A 27,946-nucleotide genomic window follows, 5' to 3' on the forward strand; every position below is an offset into this window, starting at 1 on the left:
GTGGTAAATTCCTGTCTTAAACACAGTTAAATGGTAGAGACATAAACAATTGTTGGCACATTGAAAATAAGTCAAAAGCCTTGAAAGCTGTTTTTCTCTCGAGAAGGCCAACATATATTTTAAAATTACTGTCTGCCTTATTAATGGAAGTTTCAGTAGGGAGAAGAAAATATGATGCAAATTACTGTTCCCACTCCTACATAATTGGACTTATTTGAGATGTATACCGCCTTGAAGCCAGGTGTCAGATTCACTAACAGCCTTAGCTTAACTGTGAACCTGGCTTCCTTAGGTACTACATATATTTAGAAACATTTAAGTTGCTTCAAATGTTCTTCCATCCAGGATTTAAATACCTTCTTGGAAAAAAAAATATTTTCTATCAATCTCATCATCCACATCTCCTCCTTTTTTGGAAAAAAAAATGAATGAAATCTCCCGATAGCCTTTGCATGTGTTTGACACACATGATGATCTCTTTTTTAATAAACACGCTTTATATTCTGCTGTTCTAGTGTTGTTTTTTTCTGCTCAAACATGTGTGAGCTGTGATGCTGGGTTCTAGCTCTTTAAATGCTGTATGCACCAAAGTTTTATATCTCTCAAGGTATCCATCAAGATTCCTCAATTTTTTTTTTCTTCTGCCCTCTTCGTCAATTACCTGATCCATTCTTCCCTTCCTTAAAACACACACACACACACACACACACACACACACAGGCACACGCACTCTCTCCTTTTAACCTTTCCATTGAGCACTTCCCACATTTCACTCCTTATTTCATCATTGCCCAGAGGAGAAGTCAACATATATATCAGATACTACAATGATTTAGTGTTAAGACTTCACGGTTTATGAGTTCCTGAAGTTTTACAGAGATTGGGGCTGTGTTCGGTCAAGATTAAAGGATTGCTCTGGAAACACGTTAGTTCCCTTCCAGGAATCAATGCAAAATTCTCCTTATCTTCTTTGCTCCTGGTCCAGCTACAGCCAGCAGAGTATTTGATCTTTGGGTACCATGTACATAGTGTGAGATACACCTTTGCATCACCCCTGTAAACACCTGTAATGACAACCCAGCTTTGTAAAGGTTTAGTTTCGCTCATCCCTGCTTCTCTCCGTAATTTTATAGGAATTCATTACCTTGTGACCCTAAATGGAGTTGGCATAGAAACACTTCTTTCAGACCAATTCAGTAAGGCGACGAACCACATAATTTTATTCTTGACTGTCCTGCTAACGTAGAGATTGTAGAAATCAGGAGATAGACGTGCAAATCACAGGACTGGACCTGGGTGAGTCCTCTTTGTGGAAGCTGATTTATTCAGCCCACAGCAAAATCATCTGTTCTGTGATGTAATTGCACTGAGATAGAAAAAAAAAAATTGTTTAAGCCTTTTTAAAATTTCTGGTGTGTATTCTTTTCATTTCACAGTTTTTTCATCCTGCAGACTGCTTAACAGATTGTATTGTGAGCCACATGTTGAGTACTATATTTATTACATTGGAACACTGAGAAACCTTACCGGATTTCAGGGAAGAAAAAGCAGAGCATATATAATTCACTGAAACCATAGAATAGAAACGACATTTGTTTTTAACTAAAGCCTATTTTGTGCAAAAGCAAACACCATCAAAATGATACATTTCTTGAATTCTTCAAATTAGAATATAAAAGCAATATATTCATTTGCAATTTTTTGTGTTGTGATTCAGTTACAAATCCTGAAAATGTTAATCTGTTATACAAGTAGAAAACCTCTTAACATTTAACAGCCACTGGGGTAATATAATTACATCTATAAATCTCCAGTAAATATTTTTTGCTTAATCCTCTTCTGTAGATGAAACTCTGAATTTTGATGTGGAAATATTTTAAATATAAAATGGGATATCTTCTGATTCATCAAGGAAGGACACCTGCTTGAGGACACAGGGTCTACAGGTTTATTCATAGAAAATACATCCGAATGAACAGGAAATAAGGAGGGAGAAATTTCTAAATTGGAGCAGACTGCTCTCCCAAGTGACTTTGCTGAAAACGGAGATGCCCACTAGCTGAATGGATTATGCAGTTTCTGAGTTGGCAAAAAAAAAAAAAAAAAAAAATGATGTTATCGATCCCAACTTTGTTTCTCCTGGAGATCTCTGAGTGTTTTTTGTTTGCTTGTTTCATTTTTTTGTCACGGTGCTATAGGTTTTTAATGGTAATTTCCTATTGAGTAAATTCCTCCTTACTGATGCTGCAGATGCAAAAAAATGTTACCTTTTGGGGAGATGTTCTGGCAACATGTGCATCCGTGTGTGTGTCAAAAATGGAAGGAAGTCAATCAAGGAAGATTGTCTCGGCAGCAAAAGATTGAATGTTTTGCACCTCTCAATACTTCTGAAAATTCAGGCACTTAATTCTTTTTCATACAGTTTGTATAAACTGTTATTCCATGAACTGACTCCTTTAACCAGTGTTCTAGAAATTAGCCTATTTCTCTGGGTCAGAAGCCCTCAAGACCCAAACTTGAAGCATTAAAACAAACAAACGAAAAAAGAAAGTGTCTATCTCACCTTTTAATTGGTTTTACATCATTTCCTTTGTCATGTTTCATTCAGAAGTATCGGATTAAGAACAGAAGCATACATGATCAGCGTTGTCTTTCCTTTGAAATGGCCCTTTGCACAGGAAGCAGGGGGACCACAGGAGGATGAACAAAAAAAAAAAAAAAAGCCCACGATTGATTCCAATTAATTTTGTCATTGATTTATTTTGTCACTATGTATTTAGTAAATATGGATGAAACTCTCTAAAGGAAATAAATGTTGCCAGAAGGCAGGAGATTAGCAGGCCCCGGAGCATTAATATTCTTCGCCATTTATCATTTTAGAATGCACATCGAGGAGGTTGTGGGGGAAATTGAACGAGTTAAAGGTGGAAAGACATGAAGGAAATTAGTTCTGAAAATAGAAGTCATTAACCCTTCATTGTCTGTGCCTAGAAATAGTCAAAATCAGCCCCAACCAACAAATTTTATTTACTCTGCTTTGTATGTTAATTTTAGTGTCATTTTCTTCATTCAACAGAAATTAACCAAGTACCTATCGTGTTCCAGACCCAAGGTTAAGCATGCAGGATAGACAGGAACTAAAGATATAATTTTATTAATCTCATATTTAAACAAAAAGGATTTTGATGATGAAATTATGCGCCACAAGCTTATTTTCCTTAGGGCCACAACGGGAAAAGCAATGTGTCTGTACTTTAATTAGGCAATAGAAATCCATGAGGCTGCCTTCAGTTGACTTTCAGCTGTTTATTTTGCATCCGTAAAATCCATAGACTCGGAAGGAGAGCTCAACCATAATTAAAAGTGTTATTGAACTAAACACAATTACCAGTGTTTACCTCATTATATAATGCTGTTGGCACCAGAAGCAGAGTTCAAACTAGCTTTCTTTCTTGCATTCTTGTTAGACATGGTTTAAGAAACGTCTAATTCAATGCAATAATGATAAGTACCAAAATCAAGTTTGGAAACATTACCAATGTGCAGATTCAGGCAGCAGGACTGCATTACTGCTTACGTGCCGGGCCAAGTTCCCTTGTAACTAGGAAAACACCGAGTTCGGTGTAATATTAATTTCGGGTTTACAATACACTTCTGTACAACGCCCGATACTCGGGGTGACAAGCACACTGCTGAATCCCTGTCACCTCTTTCCTCCAACCCCCCACCCACCTCCCCTCTGTAAACATCACTTGTTCTCTATAGTTAAGAGTCGGGCTTCTTCCGGCCATCTTGGTGGCTTGGTCGGTTAAGCCTCTGACTCCTGGTTTCAGCTCAGGTCATGACCTCATGGTTTATGGGTTCGAGTCCCCTATCAGGCTCTGAGCTGACAGTGCTGAACCTGGTTAGAATTCTCTCTCTCTCTTTCTCTCTGCCCTCCCACCTCCCCTCTCTCAAAAATAAATACACCTTAAAAATAAAGAGTCTGTTTCTTGGTTTGTCTCTCTTCTTTTTTTTCCCCTTTGTTTTTTTGTTGTGTTTCTTAAATTCCACATATGAGTAAAACCATATGGTGTTTGTCTTCTCTGACTGACTTATTTTGCTTACTATTATACTCTCTAGCTACATCCATGTTGTTGCAAATGGCATGATTTCATTATTTTTATGGCTGGATAATATTCCATATATATGTATACTGACTGAATACTATTCCATATATATATACCATATCTTCTTTATTCATTCATCAACCAATGGAAATAGGCTGCTTCCATTTAGCTATGTAAATAATGCTGCTATAAACATAAGGGCGCACATTTCCTTTCGAATTAGTGTTTTTGTGTCTTTGAGTAAATACCCAGTAGTGTAATCGCTGGATCATAGAAGGATTTTGTTTTGAAGTTTTTGAGGAAACTCCATACTGTTTTCCAGAGTGGCTGCACCAGTTTCCATCACCACTAACAATGCAAGGAGATTCCCTTTCTCTACGTCCTCGCCAACACCTATTGTTTCTTGTGTTATTCATGTTAGTCGTTCTGACAGATGTGAGGTAGTATCTTATGGTAGCTTTGATTTGCATCACCCTGATGAGTGATGTTGAGCATCTTTTCATGTGTCTGTTGACCATCTGGATGACTTCTTTGGAAAAATGTCTATTCATGTCTTCTGCCCATTTTTAAATGGATTGCTTGTTGTTTGAGTGTTGACTTTTATAAATTCTTTTTATATCTTGGATACTAGCCCTTTGACAGATATGTCATTTGCAAATATCTTCTCACATTCAGTAGGTTTTGTATGAATTTTGTTGATTGTTTCCTGTGCTGTGCAGAAGCTTTTTATATGGATGGAGTCCCAATAATTTATTCCCAATAAATGTAATAATTATATTTATTAAAATATGGGGATGGAGTCCCCATATTTTATATGGACGGAGTCCCAATAAATTATTATTGGAGTCCCAATAATAATTTTTGCTTGGCTTCCCCTGCCTCAGGAGAGTTATCTAGAAAAAAGTTGTTCTGATTGATGCCAGAGAAGTTACTGCCTGTGTTCTATTCTAGGATTTTTATGATTTCAGGTCTCACATTTAAGTCTCCAATCTGTTTTGGATTTATTTTTGTGTACAGTGTATGGAAGTGGTCCAGTTTAATTCTTTTGCATGTTACTGTCCAGTTTTCTCAATACCATTTGTTGAAGAGACAAGTTTTTGTGTGTGTGTGCTTTTGTTTGTTTGTTTTTGTTTTGTTTTGTTTTGTTTTGTTTTCTCCCCATTGGATATTCTTTCTGGCTTTGTTAAAGATTAACTGAACATGGACTTGTGGGTTTATTTCTGGGCTTTCTATTCCATCCTACTGATGTATGTGTCTGGTTTGATTAATATAGCTTTGTAATATAATTTGAAATCCAAAACTGTAATGCCTCCAGCTTTGTTTTTCTTTTTCGAGGCCACGTTGGCTGTTCAGGGTCTTCTGTGGTTCCATACAAATTTTAGGATTGTTTGTTTTAGTTCTGTGAAAAATGCTATTGGTATTTTGATAGGGATTGCACTAAATGTGTACCTTGCTTTGGGTAGTATAGACATTTTAATATTTTCTGTTCTTCTAATCCATGAGCATGGAATGTTTTTCTATTTCTTTTGGACTTCAATTTTTTTCACCGGCGTTTTCTAATTTTCAGAGTACAGGTCTTTCAACTCTTTGGTGAGGTTTATTCTAGTATGTTATTGTTTTTGTTGCAATTATAACTGGGATTGTTTTCTTAATTTCTCTTTATGCTCCTTCATTATTGGTGTATAGAAATGCAACAGATTTCTAGACACTGATTTTGTACCCTGTGACTTTACTGAATTTGTTTCTCAGTTCTAGTGGGGTTTTGGTGGGGTCTTTTGGGTTTTTTATATGTACAATCATTTTATCTGCAAATACTGAAAATTTTACTTCTTTCCTACTGATTTGGATTCCTTTCATTTATTTTTGTTGTCTGATTTCTGTGGCTAGAACTTCCAGTACTATGTGGATTAAAAGTGTTAAGAGTACATGTCCTTGTCTTAAGGGATCTTAGGGGGAAAACTCTTAGTTTTTAAGGATAATGTTAGCTGTGGGTTTTTCATACATCGCCTTTATTATGTTGAGGTATGTTCCCCCTAAGCCTATTTTGTTGAGGGCTTTTATCATCAATGGGTGTTATACTTTGTCAAAGGCTTTTTCTGCATCTATTGAAATGATCATATAGTTTTTATCCTTTCTTTTACTGGTGTAGAATATCATGTTGATCGATTTAGATATATTGAATCACCTTTGCAATCCAGGAATAAATCCCACTTGATTTTGGTGAATGATTATTTTTAATATAGTGTTGAAGTTGGTTTGCTAGTATTTTGTTGAGAATTTTTGCATTTATGCTCATCAGGGACATTGGCTTTTTTTTTTTTTTTTTTTTTAGTGGTGTCTTGGTATCAAGGTAATTAATGGTAGCCTCATAAAAATAATTTGGAAATTTTATTTCCATTTCTTTCTTTGTGGGGGGATAGTGTGAGAAAAATAGTTATTAATACTTCTTTAAAAGTTTGGTAGAATTCAACTGTGAAACCATCTGGTCCTGGACTTTTGTTTGTTGGGAGTTTAAATTACTGACTCGATTTCTTTGCTGGTAATCGATCTGTTCAAATTTTTTAACTCTTCCTCTTTCAGTTTTGGTAGTTTATATAGTTCTAAGTTTTTAAAAATGTATGCATTTCTTCTAGGTTGTCCAATTGGTCGACATCTTGTTTTTCATAATATTCTCTTATAATTGTTTGTATTTCTGTAGTGTTAGTTGTTATTTCTCCTCTCCCATTTTTGATTTTATTTATTTGAGTCTTATCTCTTTTTTTTCTGTTTGATAAAACTAGCTAAAGGTTATCAGTTTTACTGACCTTTTTAAAGATCCAGCTCCTGGTTTCATTGATCTGTTCTTTTTTTTTTTTCTATATCATTTTTTTTCTCTTCTCATCTTTATTATTCCCTTCCTTCTGGTGATTTAAGGTTTTGTTTGTTGGGATTCTTTTGGGATTCTTTAGGTGTAAGTTCGGACTGTGTATGTATTTAAGATTTTTCTTGCATTTCAAGGCAGGCCTGTATAGCTATAAACGTCTCTTTTGGAACAGTTTTTGCTGGATCTCCAAGGTTTTGGACTGTTTTCATTTTCATTTGTTTTCATGTGTTTTTAAATTTCTTCTCTTATTACCTGGTTGACCCCTTCATTGTCTGGTAGCATGTTATTTAACCTCCATATAAATATGTTCTTTCCAGATTTTTTCTTGGGGTGGACTTCTAGTTTCATAGCATTCTGATCAGAAAAGTTTCATGGTATATCAACCTTCCTGAATTTTTTGAGGCTCCTTTTGTGGCTTAATATGTGATCTATTATGGAGAATGTTCCATGTGCACTTGAAAATAATGTGTGTTCTGCTGTTCTAGGATGGAATGTTCTGTTAAATCCATCTCTTCCCATGTATCATCCAATGCTATTGTTTCCTTTTCTGTTTAGATGTTCTGCCATTTTCTGTTTAGATGATTTGTCCATTGATGTAAGTGAGCTGTTAAAATCCCCTCTTATTAGTGTATTATTATCAATTAGCTCCTTTATATTGCTCTGTTTTATGTATTTGGGTATTCTCATGTTGGGCGCATAAATAGTTACGATTGTTAGATCCCCTTGTTGGATTGTCCCCTTTATTATTATATAATAACTTTCCAAGAGCCAAGAACTTTCTGAGTACCTGAATGCCTGAAAAACCCTCAAGCCTGATGAGGTTGAGACAAATAGGTGGCCATATTTATAAAGTACCATTTTATAATGCAGGAGAAAAACTTTGCTTGTCCGGTAGAGTTGGATGTGTCCTCCAAGGAAGGTTATGCAGCTGCTTCCAAAGTGACCACACCTAGAAATGCTCATTATGTTTTCAAAACTTTGAACTTCAGGCTTGAAAGAACAAGGAACTTCATTTGTCAGCGGTTTGAACTAAAAATTGATCACTAAAAAGCCGTCTGACCCACTATGCTGACTTATTAATTCATAGTGAATAATTTATCTGTCAAAAGAGCCAGAATACTCATGCTGTCAAAATCAGCTCACTCTCTTGCTATTGCTAACTTATAGGGCGAGTTACATGACAACTTTTTAATTTTCAATCAGACATTGCCGCCAAGGTTGAATGGCCAGTGAATCCTCTCCTTGTACAGGAAGCCAGACAAGTCCTACGTGGGAAGATATCCATATGCATATATATGATCTATAGTACTTTATGTAATCTTGTGATTATATATCAATATACTTTATATTTTATAGAATGTATATATATTTTTTCAGGACAATAGTAATGAAATAATGTGAATTTTATTGTGTAAAGACATCCAGTTCTGACATCTTACCTTAGGTAGGTTTATATACTCTTTTTTTTTAATTTTTGTTTTAAATTTAGGTTTATTTATTCATTTTTGAGAGAGAGACAGAGTGAGTGGAGGAGGGGCAGAGAGAGAGAGAGAGACAGAATCTGAAGTGGCTCCACACTGTCAGTATGGAGCCATATGTGGGGCTTAAAATCACAAACTGTGAGATCATGACCTGAGCCGAAACCAATAGTCAGATACTTAACCAACTGAGCCACACAGGTTCCCCTATATTCAATTCTTAATGTATTCAGTCTGTAGTAGCTTCTGAATTATTTAATCTTTCAAGGAATTTATTCATTTTTGTCCATTAATCCACTTTGTCTTAAATGTTCATTTTAACACAGGAGGGTTATCTTTTCCTCCTTTTCAAGTTCTTGAGAAAATATCCTTTTAACTCAGAATTTGTAAGAATAACGACGTGTTTTACATCAGGATAATCCTCAGTTATTATATCATTTAAGTTGAACTGCTATTCAAGATACCATTGAATATTTTAAACCATTGAGTGACATGAACAGATTACACCTGCCATTTGGAAATGTAATTCCAGAAGCAATTTGTAGGAACAGTATTGACATTTGCAGTGTTGTTACTTGGAATGACTGGAGTACTTCTCAATCAGGACGGATGCAGGACCTGACTGTAGGAGCAAGTCCCTGAAGGATCCTGGCTGAGAAACATACCATGTAAATCCTTGAATTGTTGCATTTTTGGAAGATCCAGGGTGGTTCTGGGGAAACATCCAGGAAAAAAGTTCATGAGCCTTGTTCGGTAAGGGATTATTTAAACATTGTAACTGATTTAAGAGCCTTGGTGATGGGAAGTTGGTAGATACCAGCCTGATGGAATAGTGAATGGGGAAAAGGCGATACATTAATCCAACTTGGAGAAAAAAAATAAACAAACAAGATTTAAAATCCTGAACAAAAGCCTTATTTTATTCTACAACATCTTTAGAGTCCATATATCAAACATAACAGGATCTTTTTCTGTCTCTTCATTCACATAATACTAATGGCTCTCATGCTGTTAATGGGTTATTTAAAATACAGCCCTATTAGTTGTTATTCAGGGCTTTAAAAAAAAATCTTGAAACATATTTTGTCTCTGCATGCGTGCAAAGAGCTTTGACTTCCTGGATTTTAAGGAAAGCGACTGCTAGCATCTTGTATAGCTGATCATTTCTGTCGCATCTCTGCCTAGCTTGAATTACAATTTTATTCGAAGATAAAGATGATTTCATGACGATTCATCTTAGTGCAAGGCTGTTTTAGGAGTTCATGACATTCAAAGTGTTAGAATTTCATCCAGAAACAGTAAACATAATTTACATCGTATTTGGTAATCTTGATGGCAAATCCCTGGTGCACTATGAGATTCTCTCACTCCGAGGATCTGTGAAGTAGAATCAAAAGGCTTTTTATTACTCCCAACAAGTCTGTAGGGCATGTGGCAAATATATCTACAATGATTACAAGCCCAGTGTTGAAACCCTTTGGTTCACCTCTGAGGGTGTTCCCGCTAAGGAAATTGACAACCACGTAAACATAAGAAGCATCTCCCGTGGAAGCATTTGATGCCAGAACTCAGAACTGCGCTCTACATTGTTAGCTATATCATCTCATAACCATAAGAGAAAAAAGACAATTCCATACCCACCGAAACTACTGAAGTAGAGACATCTGGGCTTTCTAAAATACTTTACAAGGCACAGCGCACACTCTTGGTTTATTTGCTAAGTGTCACAGAAATTCCGTACTGCAATGCATTGTGCTTCCTCCTCATTCCCGTTTTGCTCACTCTGGTTCTATTTAATATCTTCGTTTGTGGATTATAAATGTTTTATGTGGTTACAGACTATAAAAGGAGAGGTGTGTGCAAAATAATAAAAAGCTTTAAAATTTTGTGACTGTTTTATCATAGCTGCCTGTGAATGTAAATTCTGATAAAATAATTTTTAAAATTATGCTGAGAAAATACATCTAACAGCTAAGTAAGTAGCAAAATCAATAAGACTTCTGGGAATTTGGAGGTGAGTGTGATCTGTGTCGGTTAGGGGTGGGTAGTATGTGAGAGATTAAAAAAAGAATGTCTTGACAAAGTAGCATGGAGCTGGTCCCTTAAAATTAAGCCTTTCTGTTGATGGAGAGGCATAAGAAAGCCCCTAAGGCCCTAGACTGGGTGTGGAAAACAGAAAGGAAAAAAAATGTGAATTGAGTCAAGACCTGAGAGGGAGCATTAGGGAGTATTCAACATTACTGGAAGTTGGCCAGCCCTGGGTTGTGCAGGGGGCTTTCACTGATAGTCTAAAGGGTTAGGGTTTTATATCACAGGCTTTGCAGAACAGATGGCATTTTTGAGCAGTGAAGCATCAAGCTGAAAATATGGTTTATTCACATTTTTAATGTACCCAAAGAGATTTCTTGTGCCATTTCCTCAAGTTATTGGTTTATTAGCTCTACTGGTTACCACTGAGGCTAAGATGTGGGGGATTATCTCTGCACACAGCTTTGCATCTTGGCAAAGTGATATTGTTTAGTTCTAAGCTCAATTAGCATCCTTGAAAAAAAAATACACACACACACACACACACATGCATACAACTTTACACACAGGGCACGAAAATTTGTGCCTCCAACAGTTTTTTGTGCTACCAATACACATTTCTAATTGTTTATTGAACAATATTAAAAAGACTATATCTTAAAAAGAAAACCATGATCTTTAACCCAAATCTAGATCCTAGGCAATGATTCTTATCTCCGTGAATGCTACCATTGTCTATCCGCTGTTTAAAGCAAATCTCTGGAAGTTTCTATCCCTCTCCCTCACTTGCTATCCCCATATTTAAGCAAGTTCTCCAGATTTATCTACTACGCTTTCTTAATTCTATTTACTTCCTCTCATATCTAATGATGACTTCTTTGTCCAAACTACTCTTATCTCTAGCCTGGAATACTGCAGTGTATTCAACTATTTTCAACCATGTCCTGTTTTTGTCTTTGTTTTTAACTTACTCAAAGTGAAACTGATCTTTAAGCCACACACATCATCATTCTTCTTAGGACCTTTGGTGGTTTATCATTTGATTAAGCATAACGTCAAAGTGACCCACAGTAGGCTTCAGGTTCTGTACAGTCTCCCCATGAACACACTTCAATTTAACTCGATACATATATGCAGGTCTCATTTTTGTTCCCTAAACGTGACATGTGCACCTTTGCCAGGGGCATTCTCTGTCCACAGTAAATGTGATCTCTATTTCTTCCTCTTTTCTAACAACACCATTTTTATCCTTCAATAAATCTTTAATACCTTAGTTCATGTCATGTTCTTAATGAACCACCCCTGAAGCAACCCCTAAGTAGATTAGAATTCTGTTTACGTTTTATAGATCTCATCTCAATGTATAGTTATCCACCTACCGTATACTAAACTCCATATCTTGTGGATTTGTTTAATGTCTTCTTCTTTTGTTCACAGACTCTTTTGTTTTCTTTATCAGAGAGAGCAATTAGCATGAGTTCGGCCACCTGGGAGACATTTAGTAACTATGGTTGGAGGAATAAACAAATGGTGAGATGAATCAAAGGCACAGAAAATGATGAAATATCTGAAGAAATATTGGTTCTTTTGGGAGCTAGGGAAGTCAAATCCATTTTGATTTCTGGCCTAACATATTCAAGAGTATGATTTACCTGCATATGAAGCAAATTATAGTCATGCATGAAGGACTGCTCAGTTCTTATTAATAATGTCCAATGACATTGAAACAGCTCGCAAAATCTTAGAAAGTCCATGGAGTATCCAAACCTTGAATTTCATATGCTTACATTCCATAGAGACTTATATCAGGTGATTAACTATTTCTGTATATAAATCAGGTTTTGATTCAAAGGACTATTAAACTGTATTCTGAAGCCAGCACCAACAGCACAAGTCCTAAGTTAGGTAAATCAACCCCACAGTATGGGAACACCTTTCTCACCTACATCTTTATTTTGAATACTCATAGAATGTGACTATAAGTATGATCCTTAAATTAATATATATTTAATTATTAATGGAATCATCAATACTCAGTTGCTATTTCTAAAATATCTAGGGAGATCTTATAACCTACAAAGACATTAATCATACACATATATTACAAGCATTGTGTATTTATTTTTGAATTTCATTTTTTTGAAGTTTTTTTTTATTTTTTTAACGTTTCTTCATCTTTGAGAGACAGAGAGAGAGACAGAGCATGAGTGGGGAAGGGGCAGAGAGAGGGAGACACAGAATCGGAAGCAGGCTCCAGGCTCCGAGCTGTCAGCCCAGAGCCCGACGCGGGGCTCGAACTCACGAGCTGCGAGATCATGACCTGAGCCGAAGTCGGACGCTCAACCGACTGAGCCACCCAGGTGCCCCGAATTTCATTTTTATGTGAGCACCACATGAGCAGGGATTATTGTCTGTTTTGCCCATTACTGTGTTGCCAGTGCCCAGAAGAGTGAGAGATACATAACAGTTGCTCTTTGTTGAGTAGAATTATTTAAATTACAGAATTGTGTTTGTGTATCCAGAAACATTTATTCCTATTTTGCAAATTTATTAAGCACCTACTCTGTGCAAGGAAGTATGCCCAGCACTAATGATGAGAAAGATAACCATGCCTTTTCTATCCTCGGGGAACCCCAAGTGAAGTGGAACAATTATAATGCATTAACACTGGAGAGAAAGATACACCCAGTTTTGTGGGAGGTGCTGGGAAGGATTCTCTGAGGAGGAAACAACTGAGATGCACGTTGAAGAAAGGAAAAGAAGCCAAGGAGAAAGTGTGTCCCCGGAGGGGCAATCCTCAAGATGGAAGGCTGATTCTAGGAAGAGTTGATTGTTCAAGAAACCATATGAGGTCTACTTTTGAGGTTCCTGGCACTGAAGAAGCATGGACAGATTTTGGTTTTAAAAAATCATACGTATGTGGGTGATGGTTCATAGCATGAAATTGGGGAGCAGGACATGGTGTGGAGAAAACAGTGAAGGCACTACTGAAATGATTCAGGCAAGAAAGGATGTTGGTCTGGAAGCAATCAGGCTCGGGACCAGAAAAAAAGAAAAGAAAAGAAAAGAAAAGAAAAGAAAAGAAAAGAAAAGAAAAGAAGAAAAGAAAAGAAAAGAAGAAGACTACATTCAAGATCAATTAAGGGAAAAAATTGATCACATTTAGAGAGAATTTATATGCAGGTTTCAGGGAGGAGAAGGGAGAGTTACAAAAGATTTATCATAATTTCAAAGGTAGCATTTCCACTTTCCACTGACCAAAATTACATATATAGGTATAGATAATTTTATAAAGAGGATGAGTGTACATTATTTTCTGGATATCAGGTTTTGGAGGCTAAAGATGCAGAGAGATATCTAGGCTTTAGTATACATTTGAGAAACATTAGGATAGATATCGATGAAAATTAATTCAGAGGCAGAACTTTAGAAACACAAAGATTTCAGCCACACGTGCAAATAATAAACTGCAGAAGCCAATTTAAGATAAATACATGAAATTCCACACTGCAGGAAACAAGAACATTAGGAAGGCAGAAATCTTTCACCTACAGCTACATTAATGTAAGCAAAGTAAAAATAAAATAAATGTAACTTTTGTTTGTTACCTGGAGAAAATGAGAGGTAATAGAATAAATGAATTTGGGTGAGGTCATAATATTGTATAGGAACCTAATGTCTTTTTTTTAATATTTATTTATTTTTGAGAGAGAGAGAGAGAGAGAGAGAGAGAGAGAGAGCATGACTCGGGAAGGGGCAGAGAGAGAGAGGAAGACACAGAATCCAAAGAAGGCTCCAGGCTCTGAGCTGTCAGCACAGAGCTCGATGCAGAACTAGAACTCACAAACCATGAGATCAGGATCTGAGCCGAAGTCAGATGCTTAATGGACTGAGCCACCCAAGACGCTCCAAGAACCTGTCTTTTGAGTAGAGAAATCTATCTTAAATTTTGAGACATTGACATTTTCCTACAATATTCCTGATTCTCTAAAATGAAAAATACCCCAAGGTCTAGTCTTCTGAGGGTAAGAACTGTGGTGACTGAACTATCAAAAATGAAGCAGCCTTTGAAGAAACATCTAATTTCATAGTGGTTTTTTTTAAGTCTCAAATAATTTTTCAATGCACACAGTGAAATTTGCAGAGATACAGCAAAAAGTGTTCTTTTTTTATCACTTTGTTTGTTTGCTTGCTTACTTTGAGGGTAGAGGGAAAGTTATGTCCAATTATGTACTTCTCATATTAATTACCGCAGTACTCCACTGCCTTAGTCTGCCCAAGAAATTTTGTTTCTAAATGCCAACCTTTAACTTAGTATTTAATACACGCATTATTATTTAATAACCCCAGCTTTGTTTTTTTTTTTAATTTTTTTTTTAACGTTTATTTATTTTTGAGACAGAGAGAGACAGAGCATGAACAGGGGAGGGGCAGAGAGAGAGGGAGACACAGAATCTGAAACAGGCTCCAGGCTCTGAGCTGTCGGCACAGAGCCTGACGCGGGGCTCAAACTCATGGACCGTGAGATCATGACCTGAGCCGAAGTCGGACGCTTAACCGACTGAGCCACCCAGGCGCCCCTAATAACCCCAGCTTTGTATAGCATCATTTATTCATTCCCTAAAAATATATTAAGCTATACGCCTGAAAACACTAGGTGCCACAGTACAAAGACAATGCAGTCTTGGAACTCAAGGATGTCAACCTAGTGAAGACATCGTCACCATCATCATCGTCACAACTGAGGTGCTTGGGTGGCTCAGTCAGTTGAGTATCCGACTTCAGCTCATGTCATGATCTCATGGCTGGTAATGTGAGCCCTGCATTGGGCTCTGCGCCCACAGCTCAAAGCCTGGAGCCTGCTTCAGATTCTGTGTCTCCCTCTCTCTCTGCTCCTCCCCTACTCGCTCTCTGTCTCACTCTTTCAAAACTAGACATTACAACACTTAAAATAATAATAATAACTGAATTAAATTTCTACAGGCAAAATTATAAAAGTATGTAAAAACATAGTCTGAAGGAAGGAATGATTTTTTTTAAATTTTTTTTTCAACGTTTATTTATTTTTGGGACAGAGAGAGACAGAGTATGAACGGGGGAGGGGCAGAGAGAGAGAGAGGGAGACACAGAATCGGAAACAGGCTCCAGGCTCTGAGCCATCAGCCCAGAGCCTGACGCCGGGCTTGAACTCACGGACCGCGAGATCGTGACCTGGCTGAAGTCGGACGCTTAACCGACTGCGCCACCCAGGCGCCCCTGAAGGAAGGAATGATTAAGATGACCATTGTTAGGAGGAGAAAATAGTCATTATTCAGAAGATGCTTTTAGAGCTGTATGTCGTAAAGATAAAATCCAGTAGATGTTTACCTGGCATATGGTGGGGAGGTGTTGGGCTTTTCAGGATCCCACAGGTAGAGGAATGCAACACCGTAGAAGTGGACTGGCCATTGTGTTTCGCTTCTGAGTCATCAAAAAGTTTGGAAGGTAGGGAGAAAATGTGCTTTCCTTATGTGCAGACATGTGAATTGTTAGATTTGAACTAGCTCTCCGGTTTTGGTTATAGCTTTTTATAGTCTGAATGAATAACAAATACATCTGTGCAGTTTAGTACAAAAGGCTTGTCTTTAATAGAATATGGAAGACGTCCTAATAAAATGAACTTAATTTATACACATACAGATTATACTTTTTTTCTAATAATCCAAAAACTTCTTAGAACATGATTTTTCCATCCTTACTCAATGCTTTCTTATTCCCATTCAAACTATGTGATGCCTAATATGTTAAATACAACTTTACAATATTGTTTAATTGGATATGAAAAAATGAGCAATTCTATCTTTTGTATCATGTTCATTTATTTCAGATATTTGCCTTTTGATGGAATTAGTTATACATTATAATTATATCCACAAAATGAGGGCCTTGTATTACCGGCCTTACTTTATTCTTAGTGATAAATCTCTTTGTTTTTCATAAGAAAGTTGTAGTGACAATATAGCCTTCAGGAGTGAAAACCCCTAATTAAATTATTATCTGGAAGAGGAGGAAGATGTTGGCACGGTACTAGGACCTTAGTGTAACCCCATTCCATGAACACAACTAGATAACTATCAAATCATCCTAAATACCCTAGAACTTGACCTGAAGACTGACAGAACAAACTCCACAGCCAAAGGTGCCAAGAAGGGGCCATTTTGAAGGAGGTAGGAAGTATGGAGATGTGGCTTGGGAGAGAAAGATATCATGGCTGCTGTGGTGGGTAGGGAGCTATGGTTCATGGAGAAGAGTGAGAGACAGACTAGCACACCGGGAGCCTACTCAGGGAGACAAATCCTCATAGCAATTGGTTTGGAAAGCAAGAGGGGCCGAATTTCATGAGTTTTTGCAACCAGGAGGACGTAAAGCCTGGAGTTTTAAAGGATGGGGCTTGGCTCAGGGAGAACCCAGAAGTATTGGGGCTGCTATTGGAGACAGGCAGGGCAAACAGCCCTTGGGCATACATTGTTGAACCCAATCTGAAGAGCAGCTGGGGCGCACAATGGGTAGGTTATTTGCTCATCTCAGAGTATGTCCCAGAGTGGCAGCACTCATGGAGAGATCCCCCTGGGAACAAAGGAACTGGAAGATGCCATTTCACTGCCCCACCCCTCAGCATAAATGCAGACCCACCCGCAGGAACCAAAGCAGTGCCAAAACTCACTCCTTAACTTGCTTACATCAGGCCCTACTCACCTACACTTTGGTGGAACGGCTCTTCCCAGTCACACTTGCCCCGGTCCCGGCATGGCAGGCCTCCTCCCCAGAAGACTAGCCTAAATCCCTGCCAAAACTGCATCTGTTTGACCCGGGAGTTGGGTGGGGCCTCAGTTCCAGCATTGGTGTCAAAGGTCCCATTGCACTAGTAGACCAAAGCACACATGGTTAAAATGCACCACGTTCAGGTTGGGGACCAAACACTGCTCCCAATAGACAAAAAGAGCCTCTGTGGACAACTGGCTTGAAGGATAAAGTGGCCAGGTGCAAATGCCGAGTGCAGAGAGCACATATTGGGGGCACTCCTTGAAGTGCCAGGACCCCTTCTCCAGAAGGCCACTACCTTCAAGAACAGGACATGTAGTTGCCTTTCCTAAACACAGAAACAGGCACAGAGACTTACACAAAATGAGACAACAGAGAAATCTGTCACAAATTTGGCACAGGACAAGCCCATTGCCAGAGTTCTAAGTGGAACATGACTGATGGTTTGTTTAGGGCAATGATCATAAAGATACTCACTGGACTTGAGAAAAGAGTGGAAAACGTCAGCGAGTCTCTTAACACAGAAATAAAAAAAAGAACTAATCAGAGATAAAATAATGCAATAAATACAATTAAAAACACACTGGATGTAATGAACAGCAGGCTGGAAGAAGCAGAGGAACAAATTAATGACCAGGAAGACAGAGTAGTAGAAAGTAATCAAGCTGAACAAAAGAAACAGAAAATAATTATGCAAAATGAGAAAGACTTGGGGAGCTCAGAGACTCCATCAAAGCAAGTAACATTTGCATTACAGGAGTCCCAGAAGAAGAGAGAGAAAAAGGGTAGAGAATTTACTTGAAGAAATAATAGTTGAAAACTCCCCTAATCTGGGGAAGGTAACCAATATCCACATTCAGGAGGCACAGAGAACTTCCAACAAAATCAAGAAAAACAGATCCATACCAAGACCTATGGTAACTAAATTGGCAAAATATAGTAATAAAGAAAAAAAATTAAAACAGCAAGAGGAAAGATGACAGTAACGTACAAGGAACCCCCATAAGGCCTTGCAAAGTTTTCTTTTTTTTCCAACAGAAACTTTCCAAACCAGAAAGGAATGGCATGATATATCCAAAGTGGTAAATGGGAACAAGGGGCGAAACCAATCTACCCAGCAAGGCTATCACTCAAAACAGAAGGAGAGATAGAGTTTCCCAGAAAAACTAAGACTAAAGGAGTGTGTGACCATTAAACCAACCATGCAAGAAATATGAAAGGGGACTCGGAGTGGAAAGGAAAGACCAAAAGTGACAGTATCAAAGTAGGAAACACAAAACCAATAAAAATTAATATTTCTGTAAAAAATCAGTCAAAGAATTCACAAAATAAAAGGATGTACAACATGAGAGCGTATTTCTAAAACATGGAGAGGAGAGGAGTAAAGAATAGGCTCAAGGGCGCCTGGGTTGCTCAATCGGTTGGGCTTCCGACTGGCTCAGGTCATGATCTCTCAGTTTGTGAGTTCGAGCCCTGCATCAGGCTCTGTGCTGACAGACCAGAGCCTGGAGCTTTCTTCAGATTCTGTGTCTCCCTCTCTCTCTGCCCCTCCCCTGCTCCCTCTGTCTCTCTCTGTCTCAAAAATAAAGATAAACATTAAAAAAAATTTTAATATTCCCCATTGGAGGCATCTGGGTGGCTCAGTCGGTTGAGCATCCGACTTCAGCTCAGGTCATGATCTCACGGTTTGTGAGTTTGAGCCCTGCATTTGGCTCTGTGCTGACAGCTCGGGGCCTGGGGCCTGCTTCTGATTCTGTGTCTCCCTCTCTCTCTGCCCCTCCCCTGCTCATGCTCTGTCTCTCTCTGTCTTATACATAAATAAGACATTAAAAAAAAGAAGAAGAATAGGCTGAGACTCAAATGACCATCAACTTAATATAAACCACTCTATGAAGATGATGTTATTGTGTGAACATAACGGTAGCCACTAATCAGAAACCACTAATAAATATGTACAGAATAAAGAGAATAACATTCAGATTTTTCACTAAAGAAAATCAGCAAACCATGAAAAAGACAAGAAAGGATCACAGCCCTAAAAGAAATGCTGAACCAAGCCCACCTGTCAAATCTCAAAAGCAGACCCAAATGGATCACACTGTTTCCAACTAATCTGACCAAGCTGTTGGAAAAAACTCAAGAATAGTTGTAAGATTCACAAACTGCACAGTATCAAAAGAGGTAAGATGAATGATGCCTGCCATCAAATCAAACATTACCAGACATGCAAAAAGGAGAAACATATCACACATTAAAAAAAAAAAAAGAGAGAGAGAGAGAGAGAGATAAGCCAGTCAGTCAGAACCGATCCCAAAGTTACACAAATGTGGGATTTGGCAGAAAGAAACATTAAAGTGGGTGTTATAAATGTATGGCTTATTTGAAACATTAAGAAGAAACAGAAGATATTTTAAAGATGAGCTCAATAGCACTTCTAGACAAGAAAACTACAATGTCTGGGGGGTGAAAATTACAGTGGGTGAGATTAATGGCAGGTTAATGGCAGTTGAAGAATGGAATAATAATGAGCTTGAAGACGTATCAACAGAAACTATCCAAAATAAAGCAGAGAGAGGAAAGAAAATTTAAACAAATGAAGATTTTCCATGAACTGTCAAATAAAGGGTCATATAAGTGAACAATTTGAATCTCTGGAATGAGGATGGGGACAGAAAATATATTTAAAGAAACAGTGGGGGGAAACCTTCCAAATATGTTGACAATTATAAACTCAGACTGAAGAAGCTCCACAGAATCCAAGTACAAGATATAGGCATACAACTGTACCAAAGCATCGAATACTGAACATGCTTGAAAATAATGAGATAACAATCTTAAAATTGTGGACTGGGCCACATCACACACAGAGGAATGTAGATGTGGATGAAAGGAGATGTCACGTCGGAGGCAATGGTAGGGAGAAAGTGAGTAGCATCCTAAAAGTATTGAGACAAAACAAAAACAAAAACTGACCGGAAGCCTAGAACTTGATATACAAAGATCGTATCTTTAAAAAATGCTGATGAAATAGTTTTTCATATTAGGCTAAGAGAATTTATCACCAGTACAGATGCACTATTAGAAATGTTCTAGGCACCTGCGTGGCTCAGCTGGTTAAGCGTCTGAATCTTGATTTCATCTCATATCACGATCTCACAGTTCATGGGATTGAGCCTGCATCGGGCTCAATGATGACAGTGCAGTTCCTGCTTGGGATTCTCTCTCTCCCTCTCTCTCTGTTCCTCCCTGGATCATGCTGTCTCCTCTCTCTCAAAATAAATAAATAAACATTAAATAAAACATATATTCTAAAAAATTCTCTCAGGAACAATAAAATTATACCATATGGAAATAGAGTACTACACAGAGGAATAGGTACAGGTATTTGCCCATTGGCAAATAAAAATAAATCATATTTCCCTTATAATTTAAATATTTTGAAAAGATAATTGACTAAATACATAACAATGTGTAAGAGGTTTGTGACATATCAATTAATTAATCAAATGGAAATAACAGCATAAAGTATGGGAGTGGAGACAAGGAAGTATAGTAGTGTAAGATTCTTACAGTATATGTGAAACGGATGTATCACTTGGAGGTAGACAGGGAAAAACTTTATTAAAAGAACTAATGATAATTAACCAACGATAGAAATAAAGAAAAATAAAATAATAAAATAAGCTCACTTAATAAAAAATGACAAAAAAAGGAAAGAGAGTTGGGGGCAAAGAACAGATAGGAGAAAGAGAAAGCTAGTAGAGAGATAACAGATACACCTAACCACTTAATTAATCACCTTAAATACAAATTATAATATTTCTCCAATTAAAAAATAGATTGGATAAATAGAAAGTCCCAGATGTACTCTACTTATGAGAGACACATGTTAGATTTATGAACACAGGTTAAAAGTAAAAGCTTAGATCACTGTGTTGTATAACTGAAACTAATATAACATTGTATGCCAACTATACTTGGATAATAAATTTAAAAAGCCAAAGCTCAGAAAATAGATATACACAGCTAGCACTAATTAAAAGAAAGTGGGACATACATTTTAGGATGACCGTCATCCAAAAGCAAAACAAAACAAAATAAACAAAAACAGAAAATAACAAGTATTAGCAAGGATGTGGAAAAAGAAGAATCTTGGGCATTGCTGGTTAGGAATACAAAATGGTGCAGCCACTATGGAAAACAGTATGGTAATTCCCCAAAGAAAATAGAATTACTATATGATCTAGCAATTCTCCGCTTCTGGGTGTATGTCCAAAGAAATAAAGGAGGGACTTTAACAGATATTTATCCACCCATGTTCATAGCAATATTATTCACAATAGCCAAAAAGGTAGAAGTAATCCATGAGTCCACGAATGGAAGAATGGATAAACAAAATGTGTAATATACATACAAGAGAATGTTATTCAGCCTTAAAAAAGAAGGGTATTTTTGACACAGGCCACAAACGTGGATGAGGACATTCTGCTACATGTAATAAGCCAATTAACAAAAGAACAAACACTGTATGATTCCACCTATGTGATTTTCCTAGAGGAGTCACATTCCTAGAGAGAGAGAGTAGAACGGTGTTGGCCAGGGTCTGGAGAAGGAGGAATGGGGAGTTATTGCATAACGGGGTGAGAGTGGCAGTGGGGAAAGACGAATGATGGATGATGGATGACGGTGATGGTTGCACAACCACGTGAAGATGATTAATGCCAATGACCTGTACACGTAAAAATGGTTCAAGTGGTAAATTATATAGTATGTATGTTTTATCACAATAAAAAAATTGGGGTGGCTATCATAATATCAAACAAAATACATCCAGGAGCACAGAAAATCATCAGAAATCAGGAAGAACATTTCATGACGGCAATGAGTCAATCCATCAAGAAGAAATAATTTGTGTACCTTGTACCAAAATATCAAAACATAGGAATCAAAAACTGAAAAAAATAACTAGAAAAGCCTACAGGTATCAGTGGTGATTTCAATAATAATTTCTCAATGATCAATAGGTTATATAGACAAAAGAAATATTTCACCTAATTGAATAAATAAAGCATTCCACTCAAAACTAACATAATTATTCAAGATATGTGAATATGAGATATTTACTACGATAAACTAAATCCTGTACCACAAACCAAACATCAATAAATTTAAATATATTTAGGTAGGGGCACCTGGGTGGCTCAGTCGGTTGAGCGTCCAACTTCGGCTCAGGTCATGATCTCGCCGTTTGTGAGTTCGAGCCCCACGTCGGGCTCTGGGCTGACAGCTTGGAGCCTGGAGCCTGTTTCAGATTCTGTGTCTCCCTCTCTCTCTCTCTGCCCCTCCCTGGCTCATACTGTCTCTCTCTCTCTCTCTCTGTCAAAAAAAAAAAATTAAAAAAAAATTAAATATATTTAGGTAAACAAAATGTATTCACTGACCACAAGTCTCCGACTACAATTGATTTAAGCTGAAATTTAGTGGAGTGCCTGAGTGGATCAGTCAGTTGAGCGTCTGACTCAGGTTATGATCTCATGGTTTGTTAAGTTCAAGTTTCACATGGAGGCTCTCTGCTGACAGCACAAAGCCTGCTTGGGATTCTCTCTCTCCCTCTCTCTCTACCCCTCTCCCATGCATGCTCTCTCCATCTCTCTAAATAAATTAACTTTTTTAAAAAAATTGTCGAAAAAATTCATAAAAAATAAACTGAAACTTAGTAATAGAAAGCTACCCGTAAAATCTCCAAATATTCCGAGCTACATAGGGCACTCCTAAGTAATGCTGGGTTAAAGAAGAAATAAAAGGTAAATTAGAAATAATTAAATTATTACAATACAATAGAATAGATAGTATTTAAAAAAGAGGTTAGAGTGGGAGAGAGCCAAAGCATAAGAGACTCTTAAAAACTGAGAACAAACTGAGGGTTGATGGGGGGTGGGAGGGAGGGGAGGGTGGGTGATGGGTATTGAGGAGGGCACCTTTTGGGATGAGCACTGGGTGTTGTATGGAAACCCATTTGTCAATAAATTTCATATAAAAAAACAATAGAATAGAATAATTGGGATAATAGTGTCTAAATAAATGAAAATGTTTTTGAAAATTACCATGATGTGTGGAATACCACTGAAACAGCATTTGGAAACAAAAAAAAGTTATAGCACTGAATATGTAATTTAAAGGAAGACAGCTCAAATCCATTAACTCAGATTCTGCCTGAAGAAATTATTTTAGATAAGAACAATAAAACAGTTAAAACCAAAATAAGTAGAAGAAGAAAAATTAAGACCGGTGTAAAAAGTCAGGACTGCTAACAAAGTTCACCATGTGTTTTACAACCTACACTCTTCCTCGCTTGGTTTTAAAATTTTCCATGTGACATCGAATAATCTTCCCTCAGATACTTCACGATAACATTTTGATGCCCACTTCCGCCAGCAAATGTGAGGTATTCTTTTCAAGGAAAAGAGCATATCTGTTATAGTATTTGTATTAAACATTTGACATGCACAAGACGCTGTATTTTTTAAGTTTATTTATTTATTTTGAGAGACAGAGAGAGAGCATGCAAGCAGGGGAGGGGCAGAGAGAGAGAGAAGAGAGAGAGAATCTCAAGCAGGCTCCACGCTGTCAGCCCAGAGCCTGACGTGGGACTGGAACTCAAGACCCATGGGATCACGACCTGGGCCAAAATCAGGAGTCAGATGCTTAACTGACTGAGCCACCCGGGCGCCCCAGAACTGTGTATTTAACATGCATCAACAGTTTTAAAAATTGTATTAGGTTCCTGTTGTTTTAATGTGTCCATAATTCATCGTCTTTTTTTTTTTTTAGTTGTGAGAACCTCACACCATTTATTTCATAAGCAACATGGATTCCTTTGCACAATTCTGCATAACATGGTAAATATTAGGAAAACGTATATACATTATGGCAGGATCTACTATACATCCATAAAAACAGAGCACTCTCTGTTCAAAAATAGAAAAGAATAAACTACTAATATGTGAAGACATTACTACGGATACCATGGTTATCAAAAGGATAATAAAACACTTTTATGAACCACTCCATGCCCACGAATTTGATAACATTGAAAACTCCAGCTTCATTTTTATTAGAATTAATAAGGTCTATCTTTTTTCTATCCCTTTCCTTTTCATATCTAGATGTCTATACTCAAGGTGGATTTCTTGAAGGCATTATAAAGTTAAGTCTTGTTTTTCTAATACACTCTGGCAATTGGTGTCTTTTACTTGGTGTATTTCAGCCATTCAAATTATTACTAAGTGGGACTGATATCTATCATGTTTATAACTTGTCTATATGCTGAAGCTATTTTGGGTTCTCTTGGAAAAAATTCTCTCTCTCCCTATCCATTTATTTTTAATTGTGCTATAATACACATAACCTATAATTTGCCATCTTAACCATTCTATTTTTTTTTAATTTTTAATGTTTATTTTTGAGAGAGAGAGAGAGAGAGAGCGAGCACAAGTGGGGCAGGGGCAGAGACAGAGAGGGAGACACGGAATCTGAAACAGGCTCCAGGCTCTGAGCTGTCAGCACAGAGCCCGACGTGGGTCTTGAACTCGGGAATTGTGAGATCATGACCTGAGCCCAAGTCCCATGCTCAACTGACAGAGCCATCCAGGCGCCCCTGCCATCTTAACCATTCTTAAGGGTACAGTTCAGTAGTACTAAGTACATTCACACTGTTGTGTAACCATTGAGACCATCCATCTCCAAAACTCATCTTGCAAAACTGAAACTTTGTTACCTATTAAAGAATAACTCTACCTTCCCCTTTCCTCTCTGCCCCTGGCACCCACCATGCTCAGTCCTGTGTCTATGGATTAGACAGCTCTAGGCACCACCTAGAAGTGGGATCATGTAGCACCTGTCCCTTTGTGACTTGCTTCTTTCACTTCACATCATGTCTCCAAGGTTCGTTCACACCACAGCTTGGGTCAGAATTTCCTTCCTTTTTTAGGTTGAATGATACTCATTTTGTGCATATATACACCTTCTCTGGTTTTCATTGAGCATTTGATAGGATTCAATTTTATCTTCTTTCCAATACATTAAATGTTTTTCTTTAAAAACATAGTGGTTGCTTAGACATTTTAATATACATTTACAACTAATCTAAATCCACTTTCAAATGAATCATACCACCTCATGTTTACTACTGATACCATGTACAAGAATGTTCCCAATCCTTCCTCCTTCCCTTATGATATTGTTGTTGTTCATTTCACTTGGCCACTTGCTGTAATCACCCAATATGCTGCTATGATTATTTTCAACTGTCATCTGTTAGATCAACTGAGAATAAGAAAACTAAATGTTTTTATTTTCCATTTAGTTATTCTACTCTGACGGTCTTCTTTTCTTTATGTGCACCCAGTTTATGACCTATATCTCCTTCCCTGTCTGTGAAAAACTTATGCTAACATTTCTACTGTCAACTAATTTCCTCAGTTTGTGTTTCTCTGAGGAAGTGTTTATTTCTACTTTGGAAAGATAGTTTCGCTGTATGCAGATCGAGGTGTGTTTCTTTTTTTCAACATTTTAAATACTTTCCTCTCTCACCCATTTTTAATGATTTCTTTTTTAAAATTTTATTTAAAATTTTTTTTAAGTTTATTCATTTTTGAGAGAGAAAGACAGAGTGCGAGCAGGAGAGGGGCAGAGAGAGAAGGAGAGACGAAATCCAAAGCAGGCTCCAGGCTCTGAGCTGTCAGCGTAGAGCTCGACATGGAGCTCGAACTCATGAACCGTGAGATCATGACGTGAGTGGAAGTGGGACACTTAACCAACTGAGCCACCCAGGTGCCCCCTTTTTTAATGTTTTCTAAAGTCCAATGGTACAATCAATGCAATTGTTATCCTAATTACTCTGTAGGTAAAAGTTGTTTGTTTCTGGCTTGAGGACCTTCTCATTCATTGTCTTTGGCTTTCTGAAATTTAAATGTAAAATATAACCAGGTGGAACGTTTTTTATATTTCTCCTGCTTAGTGTTCTCTGTGTTATGTGGATCACTGGTTACATCATCAACATGTTCTTGGATCTTGTTTTACTATTAGAGCCACTAATCTATTAATCATAATTATTTTAAATTCCATATCTAATTATTCAAAATATATATTATATTGCAGCCTGGTTATGATGTATTTATTTGTTTTTTTGTTTGTTTTCCTTTAGAATGTGTTTGTCTTACCTCTAGCATCCCTTATACTTTTCATTAAAAACTAGATGCGAGGTATCAGGAAATAGGACCTGTGGGGTTTTATTGTGTCTGGTTTTATGCTAAGCTAGCTAGGGACTGTGCGACGTTTAATGTTTGTTTTAACTCTTGGTGCCAGAGGCTTCACTTTGCCCTAGTTCTATATATATATATACTCCATATATATATGGAATACATATATGGAATACATATATATGGAATATATATATATATGGAATATATGTATGGAATATATATATATGGAATATATGTATGGAATATATATATATGGAATATATGTATGGAATATATATATATGGAATATATGTATGGAATATATATATATGGAATATATGTATGGAATATATATATGGAATATATGTATGGAATATATATATATGGAATATATGTATGGAATATATATATATATGGAATATATATGTATGGAATATATATATATATGGATTATATATGTATGGAATATATATATATGGATTATATATGTATGGAATATATATATATGGATTATATATGTATGGAATATATATATATGGAATATATATGTATGGAATATATATATATATGGAATATATATGTATGGAATATATATATATGGAATATATATATATGGAATATATATGTATGGAATATATATGTATGGAATATATATGTATGGAATATATATGGAATATATACGTGAAATATATATATGGAATAAATTCCATATGTGGAATATATATATAAATCCCATATGTGGAATATATATATGAAATATATATATGGAATATATATATGGAATATATATGGAATATATATATGGATACATATGGAATATATATAATATATAATATATATTATATATATGGAATATATATATGGATATATATAATGTATATATCATATATATGGAAATAAATATATGGAATATATATATAGAACATATATATGGAATATATATATTTGGAATATGTATATGAAATATATATATGCAACATATATATGGAATATATATATATATGGAACACATATGGAATATATATATATGGATATATATATGGAATATATATATATATAGAATATATATATATGGAATGTATATGGAATATATATATATGGAATATATATATGGAATATATATATGTGGAACATATGGAATATATATATGGAACATACATTGAGTATATATATATATATGGATTATATATATATGGAGTATATGTATATATTTTTTTCCATTGTTGTCTTTGTATTTCTTTAAGAAATCCTTTTTTATTCCTCCTTAAAATCTCCTTAAGTGGGGTCTGCATCTTGCTAGTCTCTTAGCTGTAACCCACTGATGGAGCCCTTTTGATATTATGGTAAGCTACTGGGAGGAAAGCATTCTATCAGATTATGATCGAATCACACCTTTCCAGTGGTCATGAGTCCCCTCACTCTGAC

Source organism: Lynx rufus, unplaced genomic scaffold, assembly GCF_022079265.1.
Source record: "Lynx rufus isolate CCGP_SWC_20201006 ecotype Redwood Valley unplaced genomic scaffold, mLynRuf1.p SCAF_4, whole genome shotgun sequence".
Taxonomy (NCBI): domain Eukaryota; kingdom Metazoa; phylum Chordata; class Mammalia; order Carnivora; family Felidae; genus Lynx; species Lynx rufus.